Source organism: Silene latifolia, chromosome 5 (genome assembly GCF_048544455.1).
Source record: "Silene latifolia isolate original U9 population chromosome 5, ASM4854445v1, whole genome shotgun sequence".
In the NCBI taxonomy this organism is placed as follows: Eukaryota; Viridiplantae; Streptophyta; class Magnoliopsida; order Caryophyllales; family Caryophyllaceae; genus Silene; species Silene latifolia.
Window position 1 is genome coordinate 60,583,146 of NC_133530.1, and position 6,371 is coordinate 60,589,516.

General features: G+C 38.5%; 2 non-coding genes across 2 annotated transcripts; both read right to left on the minus strand.

Annotated features, from left to right (window-relative positions):
- Window positions 1-236: 236 nt before the first annotated feature.
- On the minus strand, window positions 237-342 carry LOC141658158 (small nucleolar RNA R71). The gene has a single exon (XR_012549060.1). It is a non-coding gene; the product is annotated as a small nucleolar RNA R71 (small nucleolar RNA).
- A 3,891-nt stretch (window positions 343-4,233) lies between these two features.
- Window positions 4,234-4,340, minus strand: LOC141658335 (small nucleolar RNA R71). The gene has a single exon (XR_012549227.1). It is a non-coding gene; the product is annotated as a small nucleolar RNA R71 (small nucleolar RNA).
- Between the last annotated feature and the right edge of the window lie 2,031 nt (window positions 4,341-6,371).

The window sequence follows — 6,371 nt, forward strand, 5'->3', positions numbered from 1 at the left end:
TAATGGGAACATTTACGAAGATGCACATGCTCATCTTCGTAAATTTAAGAGCAAGGTGGCTATGATGAAGAAGAATGGAGTGTTTGAGAACACCTTAAGGTGTATGTTATTTCCATTAACTTTGAAAAACAAGGCCGATAGGTGGTTAAATGTACATCCTCCAAACACCTTTACCACATGGGATGACCTAGCCAAGTTTTTTTCTTGTCAAGTACTATCCATACTCAAAACTGGCAATGCTCTGTAGTGACATCACCACCTTCCAACAAGAAGAAGGAGAAATACTTAGAGAGGCATGGGATAGATTCCAAGACTAGCTAGCAAATGCCCTCATCATGGAATTCCGGCTTGGTATATTACGCAAATGTTTTTTTTCCAAACCCTCCTTCCTTGGATAAGAAAATGGTCAATGCCTCGACGAGAGGTTGCTTTGACCACCTTGGGGATGCCGACGGGTCCACTTTAATTAAGAAGATGGTTGATTCGGAGGCAAATTATGGTTCTAATGGAAATGTTTTGAGGAAAAGTACCCGCTACTCAATGAATTCAATTTCAACTTCTAACACGGAAACAAATTCCAAGATAGATTTGCTTACTAAGAAGTTTGAAGAAATGACTAGGAAGACAGTAAACCAAGCAACCACTTCTCGTGGACCACCCATGGAGGAAGTTGGTTTACTTGTGATTGTGGAGTGGGACACACTTTTGATATTTGTGCCAACAACATCTACAACATGATGAATGAAGAAGAAGTATAAGATGTGAATGCTTTCCAAGCTTTCAACAATTCTTCCAACTGACAACAAAGACCCGCCTTCAACAAAACCGAGGCAAACAACCCTACTTTGAACTACTACCATACGGGTTTGAGGAAACACCCATTCTTGAGTTATAAAAGTACTAATGTGCAAAAATCCAACACAATTGCAACCTCGCCCAACATATGAACCCTCTGAGATTCAACCACACACGAGGTCGAGGGTTCAATCAAGGGTTCAAGAATAGTCGAGGCAATAACCAAGGGTTAAACAACCAAGGGTTCAATATCAACAATCAAGGGTACAATAAAAATAACCAATATGATAAAAAGAACAACCAAAACCAAAATTTTTCCAATCAAAATCAAGGAAATAATCAAGGGTTCAAAGGAAACAATCAAGGGTCCAACGATCAATATAATTATGGCTTTCCTCAAGGAATAGCCAATCAACCATGCCAAAACAAACAACCTCAAATAAGTGGGTATATAGGAGACGCACAATACAACAATCCTGTGAAGTTAATTTTTGACTTGGCAACTAACACCAACAACAATCAAGAGGCTTTCAAACAAAGTCAAGAGGCTTGGAAACAAATGCATGCCTCCCAAAGAAACTTTGAGTCCCAAGTGGCTTCCCAAGCTCTTCATAACCCACTTAAACTGCTCGATGGTTTGCTTGGGCAAAGGGCAAAACCCAAGGGATTCTTCAAAAAATCACCAAGCACACGCGGTGCTTTTGAGGAGTGGCTTGGAATTGGAGGATACTTACAAGGACCTTGAATGGATTCTTCAAAAAATTACCAAGCATACGCGATGTTTTTGAGGAGCGGCTTGGAATTGGAGGATCCTTACAAGGACCTTAAAGTGGACCTAGAATAAAAGTTCAAGACATTTAAGATGAATGTTGGGCGAGAAAGCCCTCCCATGACTCCTTCAGCTAGGATAAGTGACCCTAAGAAAGAGAAAATGTCAAGTGGGGGAGCAAGTAACGAGAAGGGGTATATTGATAGAGAATGATGATGGGTATGTTGAGAAGATACCTTATAAGGAACCGATAGAGTAGGCTAATGAAGAGGTACTTGTGCAACCATATTCTTTAAAGGTAACAAGTGGTACTGCCGCATCTAAGGTATCACCGCTAATTCTCAACTTGTCACTTATATTCCTTACCCTTCTAGGGTGATAATATCCAAAGAGAACTTCAAGTACGCCAATTTTTTTTGAAATGTTAGAAAAACTTAAAGTTATTCTACCATTTATCGAGATAATTTTAAACATGCCAACCTATGCAAAGTTTCTAAAAGATGTTTCAACTAAGAAGAGAACACTCGACAAACAAGAGTTGGTGGCATTGATAGAAGAGCGTAGCGGGGTCTTCCTCAACAAAATGCCCACAAAATTTGGTGACCCGGGTACTTTCTCAATTCCTTGTGTGGTTGGCAATGTTCCGATTATAAAAGCCTTATGTAACATAGGGGAAATTGTGAGTTTGGTACCCTTGACCATTGCCCAAAATATTGGTAAGAACGATTTATCGCTGATGAATCATAATTCTATATACATTTATGCCTCCCCTTATTTGATTTTGAGACGGTTTTGTGCTATAATGTGTTGATTTTATGTCGTTTATGCTAGAAATGTCGATACTTCCGTCATTTGGTGTTTTAATGAAGGATGGGTTCATTTGTGGAGAAATTGGATGGTAAATGAGCACCACGGAGTCGGAAAGACGGAGTACAAGAAGATTAGCACGAGAATCGAGAAGGAGACGAGAAGAGAAGACAAAGAGAAGCTAAAGTAGCGGTGGTCACTCGATCGAGTATGTGTATACTTGGTCAAGTCGTGATGATGAGTACTCGATCGAGTGCTGCTATACTCGATTGTGTGTCTAGCTGTTATTATACTTTCCGTGAAACTTCCTTTAGTCAGTTTAGTTGTATTATAAATAGGAAGTTCGTGCCTCATAAATCATAATTAGGTTACGCTTTATTTACATCTAGAACTATTAGAAAACTTTAGACCTAGTTTATTATTCACGCATTGCTTCTGGATCTACGCTCTTTATTACAGTAATTGTTAATCTTTTTTTAGTTATAATTAATTCAAGTACTCAATTTTATTATTGCTTTCTTGTTCATCTTTTACATGTTTTTAATTATGTCTTTTATCAATCTTATTGTTATTAGATTAGTTATTATGAGCAGCTAAATTCCTCATTTAGGGTGAAAGGGGATCTAGGTTGTTAGAAGGGGGCTAATTAATGAATTAATCGTTAGATTGCTATTGGTTGTTGTTCAATTGTTATCTTAAATCTAATTGATTAATTACTGGTCAGAATTAGTTTATTAGTCGTGCAAATTAGGATTATCACCGACCGGGCTAAGACTAATATAGGCTGCGATAATTGAATAGACTAGCTTAATGATAGCGACCACATGTTAAGTTTAGATATAAAGGGCATATTAGAGTCGACCGATCATACGACCTTAAACAATTTAATTGCTCTTGTAATTATTTAAATCACGCCCCCAGAAAACTGATCTTGTGAACTTGATCCCTAGACTCTTTTAATATATCTGAATTCTTCGTTTGTTTACAACTGCTATTGGTTATAGAAATCAACAAATCAAACCCCAGAAATTGTAAGTGACGGATTATTACCTTAGAAAATAGTTAATTACCGCCTCCCTATGGATTCGATACCCTACTTACCACTGATCACTAGTTAGTACCGAGTTAGGTTTACATCGATTTAGAGGATAGGAATTTACTTTTGTTAAAGTTGGCGCCGTTGCTGGGGAGGCAACTATTTCTGTTTGTTTTTGCTTAATTTGTCTTTTGCTCAGAAAACTTCAGTTGCTTGAGATTGTTCTCATACTTTACTTGTTAGTTTCATGTATGTCTAGGTCTACCAGGTCTGATATTGTACCTTTTGATCCCAAATCAGAGAAGATTTTTCTCTCCAGACGGAATTTTCAGAGAGAAGTTGGTTAAGTAGAAGACTTGAGTATACTTGATAGTGACACCGGGCATTATAATGCATCAGAAAATCTACATTAGTTTCTGACACTGATATTACAGTTCCTATAATATCTATGATGCCTACACTTGTCAGTCATTTCGAGTATACTATTACTTCTATTCCTAAAGGATTCAAGCTACCCACCTCAGACATTGATACTTTCGAGATTCGCCCATCTTATATCAATTTGGTGGAGCGAAATCAGTTCGGTGGAGGGTCTACTGAGGATCCTAGTAAACATATAGAGACTACCATTGATTACTGCTGCTCCATTTCATTGACTGCTGGGGTAACTCAGGATATGGTGAAGGAGGTGTTATTTCCCTTCTCCTTATGGAACAATGCAAGAGAGTGGTTTCACGATCTAGATATGAAAACTCAAGGTATTATAGACTGGAACACGCTAGCTCTTGCATTCTACAAGAATGTTTACCCACCATAGAGGACCAATGCTATGAGAGGTCATATTACAAGCTTTAAACAGGGACCTAATGAAGATTTGAATGAAGCATGGATCCGCTTCAAGAGATTAGTCCGTACTAGACCTCACCATGGATTCCACCAATGGTTACTTTGCAATCAGTTTTACAACGGGTTATATGACGATCATAGAGCTATTATGGATACGGCTGCTAATGGTTGTTTATAGAATAGTACCAATGGTGATGGAAGTTGATAAATGAGATGGTTACTCACACTGCTGAGTATGGTTACCCAAGAGGTAATACAAGGAGGAGTGGTTTTGATAATAGTGTCTTGGCAGTTATGTTAGAGGCATTGACTGCCTCAATTGTATAGATAAAAACTACTCTGTCTATGGGTAATCGACAAACGGTTCATGCCATGGTCCAGTAAGAGGAATCTTGTGCCCGATGTGGTGTTGATGGTCATTGTGTATCTGAGTGTTTGAGAACGATAGGGAAAGTTGATGCTTTTCAGTCTTTCGGACAAAGTAACCTTTTTCCGATTTCTACAATGAACAGCGCATGGAGCATCCCAACCTTCAGTGGACTAGTCAGAATGTACTAAATCCACATCAACAACAACAACCGTGGAAAAATTCATATGTGATGCCCCAAAATCGTGGTAATCAACCACATGGCAACTTTATTAGGCATAATCAAAGAGGCCAGAACACTATTCAAAATCAACAACAACAACTATTTCAACAGATGCAACCTCCTCAACAAGCTCTAAAAAATGATATGACAGAGATAAAGGCTATGTTGCAACAAATTTTAATGGCTCAACAAAAGCAAGAAGCTCAAATTTTCTAGTTATTGGCTCGCAACAAGATATTGGACAACCAAGTTGCCCAACTAGCTAGCCAAAATTCCAATAGGCTACTCGGTAATCTTCCTCCTTAAGGTAAGCAAGTTTATGAGCAAGCTAATGCAATTCATCTGAGGAGCGGTACTTCTTATCAAGGACCAGCGATGCCCATTGATGATGATGTCCCTTACATGCATCCTAAGGGATTGGGAAATTTGCAACTAGATGATGAGGACGACGATGATTCGTCACGTTATGAATAAAAGCGAGAAAAGTGCTGAGTCTACAGACACTTGATTGAGTTCCCCCAAACTTGACCGCCTCTTTCTGATGAGGTTACTGTTCCTATTTCGAGGTCCCATGATTGAGTGGATCCAATACTTGGTCAAGTGAGCCCTTTTGCTGATGGTTGTGATTCTAATATTGTGAAAAAGAAGAAAGAAGTCGAGTCCACTAAATTTGCTATTCATTTTTTGCACCGACAACATGAAATCAAGCTAGATCAGCAGTTCAGGAGGTTCATGGAAGTAGTAAAAAATTTGCAAGTGAGTGTGCCATTTATTGAATTGATCACTGAAGTGTCGGCTTATGCAAAGTTTATGAAGGATATATTGACAAGGAAGATGTCCTTTAATAAAGTGGAGATGGTTGCATTTACTGAGGAATGCAGTGCTAGCATTCCGTTACAATCTCGTTCACCACCTAAGCAAAAGGATCCAGGGAGTTTTTCTATTCCTTGTAATATTGGTAGTTTGTTGATTTGTAAAGCTCTTTGTGACTTAGGGGCTAGTGTTAGCGTCATGCCTTATTATATTTGTAAAAAGTTAAATATGGGTAAACTGAATGTTACAAATATGACTTTACAGATGGCTAACCATTCTATCAAACACCAACTAGAAATCTTGGAAGATGTCCCCATTAAAGTAGGGAAGTTTTTCATACCTGTTGACTTTGTAGTGCTAGATATAGCTGAGGACACCCAAATTTCTATCATCTTCGGGAAGACTATTCCTTCATACAACGGGGGCGGTTATAGATGTTAAGAATGAGAGACTCACACTAACTATTGGGTATGACATTATAACTCTCAAATTAGACAATGCAATCCCCATGCTATAATAGAGATGTTAAGATGATTGATATAGTGGATATTACTATTGATGAATATCTTGCTTTGTGTTTGAGCAGGGATCCTCTGGAGATCACCCTTTTGTCTGATGCTGCTGATGTCGAGACAAGCCTATGGAGTAAAGAGGAGTGCAAAAAGCAAAAGGTGTACAACTTAGGTAACCCCTTGTTACCGAGGTAAATAAACCT